The sequence below is a fragment of the Nicotiana sylvestris genome, chromosome 4 (genome assembly GCF_000393655.2).
Source record: "Nicotiana sylvestris chromosome 4, ASM39365v2, whole genome shotgun sequence".
NCBI classification, from domain to species: Eukaryota; Viridiplantae; Streptophyta; class Magnoliopsida; order Solanales; family Solanaceae; genus Nicotiana; species Nicotiana sylvestris.
In genome coordinates this window covers 127,672,322-127,690,586 of record NC_091060.1, presented here as the reverse complement: position 1 = coordinate 127,690,586, position 18,265 = coordinate 127,672,322, and positions in this window count along the sequence as shown.

Genomic DNA, 18,265 nt, shown 5'->3' with positions numbered 1-18,265 from the left:
GCATGTCATGACCATGGGTACCAGCTGTCTCGCTCAGATAAGTTTCTTTTCCTTCTCTTCCTAAAAACAGTCATCTGGTTTTGGATTCTTCTTATCCTTAATTCAAAAATCGGTGCGTTTCATTTTCTGTTAAAGGTCTTCATTTAGCAAAGATATTCCGGTACTAGTTTTGGCCAAAGCAGGCAGAAGGGACTTCAGAGTTCACTACCAGCTTCCGGAATTGTGAAGCACAATGTGGTCAGAGTATGTCAAAACAACGTAATGTAAATGGAGTTGGGGAAGTCACCGAAAGTTGCATCGGTAGAATATTTGGGAAACGTTATGGGAAATATGAAGGTTCAGGTAAAAGGACCAAAAAGATAAGACAACAGTATGGGTACAAAAGCATTCAGATGGTTAGAAATTGGGGGAATCAATGAAGGTTCCATCGGGAAATGATTGGGAAATATCGTGGGAAGGGCAAAGCTCAGACAAAAAGTCAGAAAGTAAAACAACAGCAGGGAGTTAAATACTCAGGGCGCTGGATGTTGGGAAATTTAAAAGTTGGTCAGACAGTTAACACAAAGCAGTGCAGGGGAAGGATTTTTCAGCAAAAATGTCATCAACTAACCACCATTTTAAACTAATGAAGTTTTCTTTGATTGCAACAGGGGCAGAAAGTCAGTTATTGAAAAGGGAATGGCAAAGTGCGGTTTGATTGAATACAAGATAACCTTGAAGTGCATAAGGGGAATCGAATTGGATCACAAAGTTAGCATAGTTAAAACAAGTGTAAGATGTCAGGACCTTCCTGGATAATAGGATGAAGTTCAGATACCCGGAAGTCAGGAGTCCGCCTGGAAAACAGAGACATGTCTTTTGAAATTTAAATCAGGATGTCCGCCTGGAAAACAGAGACATACAAATGAAATTTTAGCAATCAGGAGTCCGCCTGGAGAACAGAGACATTCCTTTTGAAACCTAATAATCAGGATGTCCGCCTGGATAATAGAGACATGTATTTGTGATTTTAGCAGTCAGGAGTCCGCCTGGAGAACAGAGACATGCCTTTTGAAACCTAATAATCAAGATGTCCGCCTGGAGAATAGAGACATGTATTTGTGATTTTAGCAGTCAGGAGTCCGCCTGGAGAACATAGACGTGCCTTTTGAAACTTAACAATCAGGATGTCCGCCTGGAGAATAGAGACATGTATTTGTGATTTTAGCAATCAGGAGTCCGCCTGGAGAACAGAGACATGTATTTTTGAAATTTAATAATCAGGATGTCCGCCTGGAGAACAGAGACATGTATTTTTGAACTTTAGCAGTCAGGAGTCCGCCTAAAGAATAAAGACATACAGTTTAAATTTAGCAATCAGGAGCCCGCCTGGATAACAGAGGAATACATTAGAGTTCAGGATTACTCGAGTTCAGCAGTTTGGAGAGAGAGGAGAACATATTAGTTAACCAGTTGAAATAGCAGCACGGAGTTTTTAGCGAGGCAACACAAGACAACAAGGCAACAAGGAAGTACAAGAGCAAGTTGGAAGAATCTAGATAGGACTTTTGTAATTCATAGTTCATAGCTTAGTCTAACTTCTTCTATTTTTACACGGTGTAATAAGGGAGGTCAGCAAGAAGCAGCAACAGCACTCGCAGTGAAATCACAGTTCCCGGTAGTCCCAGCTACCAGTCATTCCTGAACTACATTGACCTGATTCCTGTTTAGCCCAGGATATGTAGGCAACCTCCGAAGCAGGATGCGGTCAAGCTTTTCAAAATGCTTCATACGGAATTTTAGCGAGGCAACACAAGACAATGAGGCAACAAGGCAACACAAGACAACAAGGCAACAAGGAAGTACAAGAGCAAGTTGGAAGAATCTAGATAGGACTTTTGTAATTCATAGTTCATAGCTTAGTCTAACTTCTTCTATTTTTACACGGTGTAATAAGGGAGGTCAGCAAGAAGCAGCAACAGCACTCGCAGTGAAATCACAGTTCCCGGTAGTCCCAGCTACCAGTCATTCCTGAACTACATTGACCTGATTCCTGTTTAGCCCAGGATATGTAGGCAACCTCCGAAGCAGGATGCGGTCAAGCTTTTCAAAATGCTTCATACGGAATTTTCGAACGGGCAAAAATCACTCGTATTTGCTCACTTGTCTTTGCCCGGAAACCTTTCGTGTTTCCGAGCAAAGAGGGGCAGCTGTGAGCACGTGATTTTTGCCCTATATATGAATAATTCCCAAAATCCCAAACAAAATAATTTTTCTCTTTATTTTTACCAATTTTTGTGCATCTTGGTGTTATTTCTTGATATTTGTTGCATTTTATTTGCACATGTTAATTTTTATAAAATAAAAAAATATGCATTTTGGCATTTAGGCTTTAGTTTTATATTTTAGTATCCATTAGGTTTAAGTTGTTTAGAACAAAACATGAGATATCACAAAGATAGTTCACTTTTGCATTTGTCATGAAATAGTTTTTTTTTACTTAAAACAATTTTTAGGAATTAATTAATCTTTGTTTCGGAATAATTTCATGTTAGTTTTACACTTTTACAAAAATTAGAAAATTAGGAAAATTCTAAAAAACGGAAAAAAAGAAGAGAAAAAGAAAAAAAACAAAAAAACAATAAATACATAATAGAATTAAACTTGTTTAAGACCCGGAATTTGGGCCAAAGGCACCAAACGTTCAGGCCCAAACGCCTCAATTTTCTTAAATCAAATCCAGCCCAAATCCCCAACCCAGTCCGGTTCATAACAAATCCAAACGACATCGTTTCGGGGCCCTTGGATCAGGACCGTTGGATCTCATCAATCCAACGGTCCGGAACTAACGAGGTTTCAAGTATATATATGTCCGAATCAGAACCCCCTACCCCCATTTACGTCGTCTTCCCCACACCCACCCTTTCTCGCCTAACCCTAATCCGCGCCGCCCTAAAAAACCTTGCCGGCGGTGAACGTGACTTACACCGTTCACCCTGAAAATAACACCATGGGTTCCTCTCACCTTCCTCTTGCTACTACACTCGTTGGTTTGCCTCGAATAGGGCCGGAACTCTTCGAATCTCGATTTGAAGTTTTCCGGCCAGTTGATAGTTTGTCTGATTCGGCCCAAATTCACACCCTACAACCCCCATCTTTTCCTCAACTCCAATTTGTGGTTGTTTCTTCTCGAATCACCCTGAAATGTCCCAAAAATTAGATCTAAGAATCACGGCCCAAACCCTAAAATCAAATCCTTCTGATTTCGAACCGTAGCACCCTTAACCATGTGTTCTCGTGTAAGAACACATGGTTGGGGATGTTACGCGTCAAAAATCTAAAAGGGTTCGTATGTTCTTGACTGGCCGGAGTTTTTTTTTTTTTTTCCTTAGTGAGTTGTTCTGTTCTTTCTTTTACTGTTCTTTACTCGCATGGTTAAAATATTACTTACAGTCATTGTTTCATTATTGTCCTGTTAATTTTTGGTTTAACTTTGGGTTCTGTTAATTTTTCTGAGTTTGTTAGTTGATTGAATGATTATAATTTTGTGGATTAATAATTAGTTTAAGTTCTTTTAATGTTATTCATGGTAGCTTAATCACAGTCTATTTTCGTTTTAGCTTATTTGAGTTGGTTAGTTGAACATCATTGAGTTAGTCAGTCTGATTAGCTGGTCTCTGTTTGTTAATTGATTAATTTTAGTTGGTTTCTGATTATTAATTAATTGATTTAGATTAGTTTCAGACTGGGTTAAGGTATTGGGTTTAGTTATTAAGGGTAAGGGTAAGGTCAGTGATTCTGAGAGGCTTTCAGGGGTAGTCTGGATAGGGAAAATGGTAGTTCTGATATGAATAGTAATATCAAGGTATAAAGAAGGGCAGTATGGGTATTGTAGGGGTAGAGGAATGCTTGAGGACCTTCTAGAAAGGGTTTCAAGTGTAAATTTTAATAAGTACACTACAGTTACTTGTTTAGCAAGATAAGAATAGAGGGACCAAAATGAAAATAGAAAGGGACTAATTAGAGAAATCAAAACTTAGTTCATTCTTTGGGGTTTTTGCCTATAAAAGGACATTAGATGCCTTGGAAAAGGGGGCTGCTCTCAAATTTTCTGCCTTGAGCCTTAAGTTTTAATCTGAGCATTCATTACTTCTGTATTTTAGTTGGCATTTCAATTTTAAGTTATTCAGAAAACAAAACATCAAAAATGGAAATCTGAAATAGTTCCAGAGTTTCATTCTCAGTATTGGGTTTCAGTTGTGAGGGACTGGGGTATGTTAGCTTGATTTGTGGAAATGGGCTTGCATTTCTGATTTTGAAGTAATCTGTCTGTGTTTCTGTGTTGTCACATTGCTGGGTTGCTGCTGCTGTTGTTCAAAATACTTGAACCCTCACCTTTTCTCTATTCCATATTCAAATTTCCAGGTACATTTCCCTGAATCTCAATGGTGTATGTTGAAGTTGAAATGAAGTGTTCCAGGACTTGTTATTCAATTGAAAGTAGTCTGTCTCTTTAATAATAGCAGTAGTGTACTTCCTTGTTATGTAATTGGCAGAATGTGTATATTGAACTTGTTCATTAGGGTAGATTACATGTTTAGAACTGTTTAATTGGGCATCTGGGTAGTCAAATTCTTGTGTATAATCCGGGGTGAAGTTCTTTGAAAATGAGCATTGCATGTTTATACTGTTATTATTTTCTGTTGCTTAAGTTTCATGGTATGCTGAAATCAAATTTGCAAAAGTAGCAATTAATTTAGAATTCAACATGTTTGGCTATTTTAATTTTGGATCTAAAATGAGTTGGGCACAGTTTCATGCTAGATCAACTTTGGGCCTGGCGGATGTGCAGGCAGCCCAGACTGTGGTTAGACAATTGATTGAAATAGGGCCCAAGGATTCAATCCCTGGGCTGTGGGAATGCAAGCCCAGTCTTGGGCCTGCTCTGGGCCTGACGCCAATGTGCTGTAAAGGGGTTGTGTCCGCAGCCTCGGCTTGGTTGGGCTTCGTGAGCTCAGGGCCCATTCGTTTGGTATTTTGTCCGTATTTTCTACTTCAAATTCAACAAATTATAGGCCCAATTAATTAAAATCCTTAAGTAGTTAATGACACAATTACTCTATTGCATAGGCTAGGAAATGGTGTTTAGCGAATTTCACCGCATTTCCAAAATAACAATACGTTAGAATCTTTAAGCACGCCCTTAATTAAATCACTTTCTTAAACTCGGGTGCGCATTGATGCGACCCAAATCCAAATCTCGATGAAGCCAAAATGTATCGATAATCGCGGGTGCATTGATTGCAACGTGGTTCAAAACATGTTTTTGCGACATCGTAATTCTTATAAAATAAATAATGATAGAAAAGAGCTTTACAAATTGAGACGGGCCTTATTGCACGAATTGAATAAAAGTGGGTCCTTTAGTAAATAATTATCGAAATAATTAGAATTTGGGATAGCCATTTAACGAACTTCATGGCTTTTCCCCAAAGTGACACTATGTTAGTATCTTGAGGCACGATTTAATTAGATAACTTTTCTAAAAAATCGAGTGCGCATTGATGCGACTCAAATCCAAATCTCGATGAAGTCGAAATGTGTTGACAACTACGGGTGCATTGATTGCGACGCGGTTCGAAATGTGTTTTCCTGACATCGTAATTCTTTAAAAATAATTATAATAAAGGCGGTTTACGAATAAAAAGCTCTAAGTTAACATGTATTAAAATCAGATAGAATCAAATACAACAGTTAAGCGACTGTGCTAGAACCACGGAACTCGGGAATGCCTAACACCTTCTCCCGGGTTAACAGAATTCCTTACTCGGATTTCTGGTTCGCAGACTGCTAACAGAGTCATAATTTCCTCGGTTCGGGATGCAACCGGTGACTTGGGACACCATTAATCTCCCAAGTGGCGACTCTGAATAATTAATAATCAAATCCCGTTCCGATTGTCCTTTAATTGGAAAAACTCCTTTACGCTCCTCTTGCGGGGTATAGGTAAAAAGGGAGGTGTGACAACCGGCACACCATGAAGACGAACAATCTCCCGGATATAAATCTCATCTAACCTCTCGGATGAATAGGAGACTGCCACAGGAATGAAATGCGCTAACTTGGTCAGCCTATCAACAATGACCCAAACTGCGTCGAACTTCTTCCGAGTCTGCGAGAGTCCAACAACGAAGTACATAGTAATCCGCTCCCACTTCCACTCGGGAAGCTCCATCCTCTAAAATAGTCCACCAAGCCTCTAATGCTCGTACTTAACCTGCTGACAATTCAAACATCGAGCCATATATGCAACGATATCCTTCTTCATTCTATGCCACCAATAATGTTGTTGCAAATCCTAATACATCTTCGCGGTGCCCGGATGAATAGAGTACCGGGAGCTATGGGCCTCCTCTAAAATCAACTCTTGAAGCCCATCCATATTAGGCACACAAACTCGACCCCGTAATCTCAAAACTCCATCATTACCTAAGGTAATCTGCTTAGCACCTTCATGTTGTACCGTGTCTCTAAGGACACACAAATGGGGATCATCAAACTGTCGATCACGGATACGCTCCAATAATGAAGAACGAGCGATTGTGCAAAAAAATACTCGGCTAGGCTCAGAGATATCCAATCTCACAAATCGATTGGGCAAAGCCTGAACATCCAACGTAAGCGGCCTCTCCCTGACCAGAGTATAAGCAAGACTGTCCATACTGGCTGACTTTCTACTCAGAGCATCGGCTACCACATTGGCCTTTCCCGGGTGATATAAGATGGTGATGTCATAATCCTTCAGCAACTCCAACCACCTTCTTTGCTTCAAATTCAACTCCTTTTGCTTGAACAAATACTGAAGACTTTTATGATCCGTGAACACCTCACACGCCACACCATACAGATAGTGCCTCCAAATCTTTGATGCGTGAAAAATGGCTGCCAAATCTAAATCATGAACCGAATAGTTCTTCTCGTGAATCTTCAACTGCCTTGAAGCGTAGGCACTGACCTTGCCATCCTGCATCAACACTGCGCCAAGACCAATAAGGGAAGCATCACAATAAACTGCGTAAGGCCCTAAACCTGTGGTCAAAACTAACACTGGTGCCGTAGTCAGAGCTGTCTTGGGCTTCTGAAAGCTCGCCTCACACTTGTCCGACCATCTGAACTGGGCACCCTTCTAGGTCAACCTGGTCATCGGGGCTGCAATAGATGAGAACCCCTCCACGAATCGACAGTAGTAGCCTACCAATCCCAAGAAACTCCGAATCTCTGAAGCTGATGCTGGTCTAGGCTAGTTCTTGACTGCCTTAATCTTCTTCGGATCAACCTGAATACCTTATGTTGATACGACATGACCCAGGAATGCAACTGAACTCAAACAGAACTCACACTTTGAGAACTTAGCATATAACTGACTATTCTTTAGAGTTTGAAGAACCACTCTAAGATGTTGCTCGTGCTCCTCCTGGCTGTGGGAATATATAAAGATATCATCAATGAAGACTATCACGAACGAGTCCAAATAAGGCCTGAACACTCGGTTCATCAAATCCATAAAAGCTGCTGGGCATTTGTCAACCCGAATGACATAACCAAGAACTCATAATGCCCGTACCGAGTGCGGAAAGTTGTCTTAGGGACATCGGATGCCTTAATCCTCAACTGATGGTAGCCAGATCTTAAGTCAATCTTTGAAAATACCTTGGCACCCTAAATCTGATCAAACAAATTATCAATCCTCGGCAGTGGATACTTATTCTTGATGGTGACCTTGTTCAACTGCCGGTAATCAATGCACATTCTCATCGAACCATCCTTTTTCTTAACAAACAAAACCGGCGCACCCCAAGGCGAAACACTGGGTCTAATGAAACCCTTCTCAAGCAAGTCCTGCAACTGCTCCTTCAACTCTTTCAACTCTGGCGGGGCCATGCGATACAAGGGAATAGAAATAGGTTGAGTGCCCGGAGCCAAATCAATGCAAAAGTCAATATCCCTGTCGCGCGGCATACCCGTCAGGTTTGAGTGGAATACCTCAGGAAACTAACAAACAATGGGCACAGAATCAATAGAGGGAACCTCCACACTAGAATCACGAACATAAGCTAAATAGGCCAAGCACCCCTTCTCGACCATATACCGAGCCTTCATATAAGAAATAACGCTATGGGTAGAATGACCAGGAGTTCCTCTCCACTCTAAACGAGGCATACCTGGTAAAGCTAAGGTCACAGTCTTGGCATGACAGTCCAAGATAGCATGGTAAGGTGATAACTAGTCCATACCCAATATAACATCGAAGTCGACCATGTCTAGAAGCAACAAATCCACACGAGTATCAAGACCCCCCAATTACAACTACACAAGAGCGATGGACTCGATCTACCACAATAGAATCACCCACCGGTGTAGACACATAAACATGAATACTCAATGAATCACTATGTATGACCAGATACGGTACAAAATAAGATGACACATACGAGTATATAGACCCTGGATCAAATAGCACTAAAGCATCTCTATCACAAACCAAAACCGTACCTATAATAATAACATCTGAAGCCTCAGCCTCGAGCCTGGCTGGGAGAGCATAACATCAGGGCTGGGCCCCACCACCCTGAACTACCTCTCTAGGACGGCCTGCAGCTGGCTGGCCTCCACCTCTCGTGGCCTAAGCTTCACCTCTAGGACCTCTACCTCCACCTCTAGCACCTCTACCCCCACCTCTAGCTGGCTAGGTAGGCTGTGGAACATCTGGTGCCTGAACCATAGCACGGGAACCCTGATACGGAGAACTGCTCGAAGCTCGAGGGCAATACCTAGAAATGTGCCTCGTGTTGCCATAAGTAAAACAAGCCCTCGGCTGTTGGGGCTGATGACCCTGAAAACTCTGAAGCGGTAGTGCACTGATAAGTGCTGGTGGTGCAATAAGGATTGTTGATCAGAATACTGCATCGGAGGACCACAGCCACCTGAAGCACCGTGAGAAACCTGAAGAGCTGACTGAAAGGGCCTAGGAGGATGGCCTCTACCATATGAATCTCTACCTCCAAATGAGGTACCACTGAATCTGCCTGAATTGTGGGGCCTCTTATCTGACCCATTACCCCCTCTCTGTGACAGAACTATCTCAACTTTGCAGGCCACATTGGCCGCCTCCTGAAAAGTGATCTCACTCCCGGCCTCCTTGGCCATCTGAAGACGAATCGGCTAAATAAGACCTTCGATAAACCTCCTCACCCTTTCTCTCTTGGTAGGAAGTATGACAAGAGCATGGCGAGCTAAGTCGATGAACCCGATCTCATACAGGGTGACAGTTATGGAACCCTGCTGGAGGCACTCAAACTGCCTCCGATAGGCCTCTCTCTAAGTAACGGGAGAAACTTCTCTAGAAACAATACTGTAAACTGCTCCCAAGTCAAAGATGGCAATCCGGCTGGCCTAGATAAGCAATAATCCCTCCACCAAGTCTTGGCGGATCCAGACAAGCGAAATGTAGCAAAATCGACCCCATTAGTCTCAACAATGCCCATGTTCCTGAGAACCTCGTGGCAGCTATATAGGAAATCATGGGGATCCTCAGAAGAAGCACCGCTGAAAGTAGTAGTGAAGAGCTTGGTGAACCTATCCAGCCTCTACAAAGCATCGGCAGACATCGTCGCTCTATCACCGGTCTGAGCTGTGACACCCGGCCGAACTGCTCCAACTGGCTGAACCGCTAGAGTCTGAATTTGGGGAGCTACCTCCTCCGGAGTGAGTGTAGTAGGAGTCTGAGCCCTTCCTCCAGCCTGAGAGATGGATGGTGCTACAAGAAGCAAGCCTGCCTGGGTGTCACTCTCCATGAGGCCCACTAATCGGACTAGAGCATCCTGAATAACTAGGGTAGCAATAAACCCCTATGGGACCTGAGTTGGGCCTACCGAAACTGCTGGAGCCGGAACCTCCTCATCAAAATCAACCTGAGGCTCCGTCACTCGAGCTACTGCTTGGGGCTGAGATCTGCCCCTACCTCGGCCTCTAACACAACCTCGGCCTCGCCCTTTACCCCTCGTGGGAGCTGCTGCTAGGGGCTCGGGCTGCTGAGCGATAGATGAGGAAGCACGTGTTCTCGCCATCTGCGAAAGAACAGAGTAGAGATTCAATCAGTGTTGGGAAGCAGAACCGCATGACAAGAGAGAACAAATGTGAAGTTTCCCTGACTCTGTAGCCCCTGGGATAAATACAGACGTCTTCGTACCGATCCCTCATACTCTACTAAGTTTGTTTGTGAATTGTGAGACCCATGTAACCTAGAGCTCTGATACCAACTTGTCACGACCCGGATTTCCTACCCTCGGGAGTCGTGATGGCGCCTACTAATGAGAGCTAGGCAAGCCAACCCTTAACAAACTAATTCCTTACCAAATTACTTCCTTTTTAACAATTACGAGCAATAACATAAAAACAGTAGAACTTTAAATAATTAAGCGGAAGATAACCATGAAATATGTGAAGGCTACGTATATTACAACTTTTAAAACCTCAAATATCCCAAAAACTAGTATCATAGTGTCACAGACTGTCTAAGAGTTTCTACATACAAGGTCTGAAGAAATGCAATACACTATTTCTGAACAAAGGAAATGAAATAGGAAATAGAGATAGAGGGAGACTGTAGGGCCTGTAGATGCCTACAGGTCTACCTTGGGTCTCCAAGTGGACTGAAGGAAGCCCTCCAACTATTGTCCGAAAGCTGCTCCGGGATCTGCACATAGTGCAGAGTGTAGTATCAGCACAACCGACCCCATGTGCTGGTAAGTGTCTGGCCTAACCTTGGCGAGGTAGTGACGAGGCTAGGACCAGACAACAGATAAATTTGTGTAGTTATATAACATATGGCGGAAAAGTAACAAGTAATAAACAATTAAAGCTAGGGAAGGGGAACATGCTCCGGGGGTAGCTGACAAAACAAAATAACAAGAAATAACAAGGAAGCTAACAATATAACTTCTAACACAGATAAAGAGAAGTAAAGACAGCTTTAACTTTTAGTTTCCATCTTGTTGCAGGCATGCAACCCGATCCCATTTCTCATATCTTGTGGTAGGCGTACCACCCACCCCCATTTCATCATATCTTATGGTAGGCATACCACCCACTCCCATTTCATAATATCTTGTGGTAGCGTACCACCCGTTCCCATTTTATAATATCTTATGGTAGGCATACCACCCACTCCCATTTCATCATATCTTGTGGTAGGCGTACCACCCGCTCCCATTTCATTATCTTGTGGTAGGCGTACCACTCGCTCCCATTTCATTATCTTGTGGTAGGCGTACCACCCGCTCCCATTTCATTACCTTGTGGTAGGCGTACCACCCTCTCCCATTTCATTATCTTATGGTAGGTGTACCACCTGCTCCTTTTTACAGTTCATCACACAATCACAAGAAATCCCGGCAAGGGAACATAAGTGATATAATAACTTCCCGGCAAGGGAACAAAAGCAATATAAAAATTTCCCAGCAAGGGAACAACAATATCGAAATAGTCATCCCGGAAAGGGAGAATCAGCTATAACCAATTTCACTTAGCTGGTACTCAGTTCAATTAATGGAAATTCTCAATCATAGAAGATCATTAATTAAAGCATACAAAGTGTCATTCAAGAACACAACAACTTTCAATTTAAGACCCACGGTCATGCTTGACACCAACGTATAGATACTCGTCACCATGCCTATACGTCGTACTCAACAAGAAGCAAGTAGCAAGTATGACTCAACTCCTAATCCCTCAAGCTAGGGTTAGACCAAACACTTAGCTCGAAGCTTTGAACACCACTCAAGCCTCAATTATAGCTTTTCCCCTTGATTCCACTACCAATCCACTCGAATCTAGTCACAAGTTACTTAATTACATCAATAAGTGCTAAATAAATCAACCCCAATGCATGAAAATGAGTTTTTCCAAAGTTTTACCCAAAAAGTCAAAATCACCCCCGGGCCCACGTGGTCGAAACCCGAGGTTCGGACCAAAACCCGATTACCTTTCCCCCACGAATCCAAATATATAATTTATTTTGAAATGGGACCTCAAATTGATATCCAAATCCCCAATTTTAGAAAAAAACCTAGGTTCTACCCAAAACACCCAATTTCCCACATGAAAATCTTTGATATGAAGTTGAAATCAGGTTAAAAGATGTTAAGGAGTGAAGAAAATGAGTTAGAAATTACTTACCAACATTTTGGAGAAGAAAGGTTGTTTGAAAAATCGCCTCTTATGTTTTTGGGGTTTTGAAAAGTGAAAAATAGCAGAAATTCCCGTTTATTTATACCCCTATCAGACCCCATGTGCGGACTGCTTCAAATGGACCGCGGCCGCACAGGCCTCTCTGAAAACCTACAGTTCAGCACCCTGTGCGGACCGCAAAAAGGCGACTGTGGCTGCACAGCTTCCACTGCACTCCGCACAAAGGCGACCGCGGTCGCACGTGATTTCTCGCGGACCGCACTAAAGGGTTCAGAGACCTGCAACTTCCTCAAACTGTAGCATCTGACTTACCAAGCCGAAGGCATCCCGGAACCTACTCGAAACTCACCCGAGCCCTCAAAACTCCAACCCAAGTATACACACAACCTCAAAAACATCCTACGAATATATTCGTGTAATCAAATTACCAAAATAACATCACGAGCATCGAATTTAACCTCGAGATCATTGAAATTTCTCAAAAGTCTTTTAAACATCAAATTTCGCAATTAAGGTCCGGATCGCGTCAAACGACGTCTGTTTTTAACCAAATTTCACAAAAATGACTCAAGTCATATATAAGACCTGTACCGGGTGCCGGAACCAAAATACGGGCCCGAAACCATTGCTTTCTAATCAGCATTTCAAATTTCCTTAAACAATTTCTGATAACAATTTCACTTAAAAATTCATTTCTCGGGCTTGGAACCTCGGAATTCGATTCCGTGCATATGCCTAAGTCCCATATTTTCCTATGGACCCTCTGGGTCCGTTTACCCAAAACATTGACCGAAGTCAAATTAGCTCATTCTATAATCAAAACTTATCATTTTTCACATATTATCATATTTAAGCTTTCCGGTTATGCGCTCGGACTGCACACGCAAATCGAGGCGACTTTAATAAGGTTTTCGAGGCCTCAGAGACACAGAAATCAACTGAAAGCAAGTGATGACCCATAGGGTCATCACACTACCCAACTACTATGATCAAGAAACCATGCTTTCATTTATTTAGACAGTAGGAAAGATCGTACATATAACGTTGCTCATTCATTTTATATTACAACCCTTAAACCATAGTTAAGTTTCCAAAATTTCATACAGTTACAGTTTAGAAGAATAGGAGTTTAGAATTACAACATAGTCCAGTGACCCATCTAACGCCCGTACATAACCTACACGAACATCTACGGAGCCTCTAAAGATACAAAAGACAGACATGATAATGCTGGCAACAAGGCCTCGGCTATACCTCAAAAAGTGGTAATTTATAACAAAAAATATATTGCATAACCCCGGGAAGAAGAGGGGCTCACCAAAATTGCTGAGAGGAGGATGCTTGGTACCTGCGGTCGGTGCTGTCTACTACGGAACCACCTACATCCATTCAAAGATATAGCACCCCGGCAAAAGGGACATTAGTACCATGGAATAGTACTAGTATGTATAACTAAATACCATCTCATTAGAAAGAACAACCACACAAGAATAAGGAAATCATAAGGATTAACAAAAGTTTTAAACAATCACCACATCATCAAATAAAAGGGATCACATAGCTTTCACACAAATTCTATGGCTTTAGGTTGGGACATTTAATACTGTTGCATCATCATTCACAATACCACCGCTTTCTTGCGCGGAGTCCGATCACGGCCCGATTGGCTAAGCTGCCTCATTTGAGACATATACCTCAATCACAATTTCATTCTCACTTTCCGGTTTCAATATCAGCATAATACCACCATGTGTGCAGCATAGCGTCCGATCACGGCCCGATCAACTAAGCCATCTTACCAAGACGTTTCCCTTTTCCATCAATCATCTTACTTCAATTTTTGTTTCACATACATCAGTTCATCGGCACTTGGGGCCACAATTATCACAGCATACTTAGCACTAGGCCACATTTCATAACTCAAATCCTTTTCCCCCACATCGCACATCATTTCCACTTTCAACATTAATCTTGCAATTTAAGATAATGGGCACATACTAGAGCAATTCAAGTTGTAAGCATAGAGAGGATTTCACATAGTTCGGCATAATAATCACAGTTTAAACTTGAATTGAGATCTAGGCATATTAGCACATAGTTCACATTCTTCACACATCCTTAATTTACCAAGAATAGCATATTGAACACATTGAGACTCACCTTTCACATATATTCTTGCAAGACCAGTTTACTTGAAATATCTAGTACTACATCAATCAAATTTCTGGCTTACAACATTTGCATGGGCACCAAGGGAGCTCAATTTCTAAGAAGAAGGGGTTTTAGCCATACATACCTCAATAGAGCTTTCCTTAAATTCTTACAATAATTCTAGAACTCTTAGTAACTTCGATCTATTTTATGAGAATTACAAGTTGAACCAAAAATTAGAGAGATAATCAAGATTCTAGCTTATTTGAGAACATTATCAAGCACTAAGTGTGCATTATGATTTTAAGACCTTTTTGTGAGGGATTCTATCATCTTACACCCATTTGTTACATTTTTAACTCACAATCTCCCCATACCCTTTTATCATACATGCATGCAAGATAATCAGCCCTTATACCCATGAACCCACTTGTTCATTACTTATTTTAATAGGAATTTCGAAATCAAAGGTTAGGGCACAAGTTCTTACCTCTTAGGATGAAGTCTTAGTAACTTTACTTGATAATCTTCAAAGATTTCGGCAAGGATTGAATAGTGACTTGGTGAGGATCACTTTCTCCCTCTAGAACTCTTTCTCTCACTCTAAATGTAGTAGAAAATAGCACAAGAGGGTCTAATGGGGTATTTTTAACGGAATGGGGTCAGGTTCTAAAAGTTAGAAAATAGGAGCCCCGACTCAATCTGCAGTCGCATATGCGACCGCATAACTAATATGCAGCCCGCAAAAGGGACCGCAAAAGTATCCCTCAAGACTTGAATATTCTACCTAGGTATGCGACCAATATGCAGTCCGTATACTAGTTCTGTTGTCGCATAATGCATCGCAGAACTGCCCTTCGCGAAAATCCCAAAGAGGTTATGCGACGAATATGCGGCTTGCATATCGATTATGCGATCGCATGATTGGCCACATAGTTGTCCTCAAAATTAGCAAACATTCTGCCTCACTCTGTGGCAGCTATGCGGCCCGCATTGCTATTATGCAGCTACATAATGGGCCGCAGAAATGCGCTCTTCTAAAAAATATGTTTCCTTAACTTTTTAATGCACAGATCCATCCAAAAGGTCCAAACTGCGGCGAGCTTGCGAGCTGCGAAGAATTTTATAAATTTCTAACACATATTCTTAACTTGGCACTAAGAGATTTTGTGTTTTTGAGTAAAAATTTCACGGGGCCTTACAGTGATAATCCTCTCTTAATATGACAGGAAGCAACTTCTCAAGAAATATCTGAGAGAACTGCTCCCAAGTAAGAGCAGGCGACCCAGCTGGTCTGGTCGATACAAAGTCCTTCCACCATCTCTTGGCGGAACCCATCATCTGGAACACAGCAAAATCAACCACATTGGTCTCCACTATCCCTAGGTTCCGCAACACCTCATGGCAGCGAACAAGATAATCATGTGGATCCTCAGAAGGTGCACCACTAAAGTGAACTGGAAAGACATTGGTGAACTATTCCAATCTCAATAAGCCCTCAAAAGACATAGTTGGTCCGTCACCGGCCTGTGCCATAATAATCGGCTGAATTACCCCAACTGGCTGGGCTGGTGGAGTCTGATACTGGGAAGCCATCTGCTCCGGAGTGTGAGTAGCGGGAGTCTATGCTCTTTCTCTAGCCTGAGAGACGCCTGGTGCCATAGGAAACATATAGGCCTGGGCCACACTCTCCATAAGGCCCATTAAATGGACTAGAGTGTCTTGAAGCACTAGGGTGGCGATGAACCCCTCCGGGACCAGAGCTGGTTTGACAGGCATAGTCTGGGCTAGACCTCCTCATCAAATTCCACCTGAGGCTCCACTGTTGGTGTTGCTGCTCGAGATCTGGGCTGAGCTCTGCCCCTGCCTCAGCCTCGACCTCTGCCCCTTATAGGATCTGCCACTAGGGGCTCTGGTTGCTGCTCAGTTAAAGATGCAGTATGTGTTCTTCGCCATCTGTGAGAGAACAAGAGTAGAAAAGTTCAATTAGCAATGAGAGAACAAAATTGCACGATAGAGAAAAATAAAAGTGAAATTTGTTCCTAAACTTCATAGCCTCTAGAAGATACGTACAGATGTCTCCATACCGAACCTCCAGACTTTACTAAGTCTGCTCGGGAATTGTGAGACCTAGGCAATCTAGTGCTCTGAAACCAACTTGCCACGACCCGAAATTCCCACCTTCGGGACTGTGATGGCGCCTAACATTTCACTTACTGGGCAAGCTAACGTTAGAGGATTCTTTAAGCAAAATTTTAGTCAATTTCAATAATAGAATCAATTAAGACAAATAGAAGCTAAACCTAAGTGCAGAATAACATAAAGCCCATAATATCTAATACAATCTGGACCTGGAGTCACAACTCACGAGCTTCTAGAATTTACTACAAACAGAGTCTAAAAGAAATACAACTATTTTAAACAAAAATAAATAGTAAAATAGGAAAATAGGAGGGGACTTCAAGGTCTGCGGACGCCAGCAGATCTACCTCGAATCTCCAATAAGCAATCCAAGTTGCTATGTGATTGCTGCCAACTCGACGCTACACTAAGGTAGGAAAAGCGGGTCGCAATAGCTTTTACCCGATATGAGGGTCGGGATCGATTTTCTCAGGGAGATAGTAGTGGAGTTGGATTGTCTATCTAGCCTAGAGATGTGTTTGTACTCCTAATGTCACTTCAAACATTTTTGGGTTTTCGAATTATAACTATTTTTATAAAACTATTGATTAACACGAAATTATGCTACGAGAATATTGCTAAGTTGTATCTAATAGGAAGAAGGGCACTAGGGTCGTGACATTACCTAGGTGGCTAATTGACGGGTAGATGTTACTAAGGTTCTATTAACATAACTGGGGCTTATGCTATAACTGTTGCACAATTTTACCCACTCTCACACCTCTCGGTAGAGAAAGTGATTTGACTTTCTCGAGACCAATTGGGTAGGAAAATTAGACCAAGCAACTAGGGTTCAAGTAGAGTAATTACACTCTCGAGGTTTAACCCATTAATTGGGACTATCATTTCTCATGAGTCCATTCCAATTCCTTGTTAGGTCAATTTTGGGGTCATAGACTCTCTTTCTCAAGAAGAGTTAAACCCACAAAGCTTGAATCAGTGTTTGCAACCACCAATTCTAGATTAAAACATAAAATCAACCCAAATAGCAAACACCCATAGTCAAATGGTAAAATGTTCTATTTATACTAGGCTGGAAAAACTGGACAAAAATACCCCTGCGGGATCAGTGCGGGCCGCACTAAATGGACTGCGGCCGCACTGGGCTCTTTGACTTTGACTTGTGCTTCTATGAAAGTGGACTCCACGGACTGCGTAGAATGGACCGCGGCCGCGGAGGGAGCTGGCGCAGTCCGCGCAATCACGACTGCGGATCGCATGGTGTTGGCTTTGCAAATTTTTATCTCTCTGAATCTCATGACCGTGGACCGTACAAAAGAGTAGTGCGGCCGTGGAGCCTTCACCGTGGACCACGAGATGTGTACCGCGGCCGCGTTGCCTCTGGCCTGGTTTACCAACTCTCTGAACCACCTAGTGCGGCCGTATTCAACTTTGTGCGGTCCGCACTAGGCCTTCTTTCCTTAGATTTCTTGGTCTTTGATACTTGAGCAGGTTTCACTCCTTTTTGAGTCGATATTTGACATTTCGACACTTTGTCGATCAAACCTGCAATCAAGCACAACTTGTGAGCCTTTTAGGACTATTTTGTAACAATATATGATCAAAACATAGGCAAGTAGGGGCATAAAACATGTTAAAATCCTAACTTATCAACTCCCCCAAACTTAAACCATTGCTTGTCCTCAAGCAAACAAAATAAGACTCACCCCTTAAAGGAAAATTCAAGTAATTTTAGTTGTCCTAA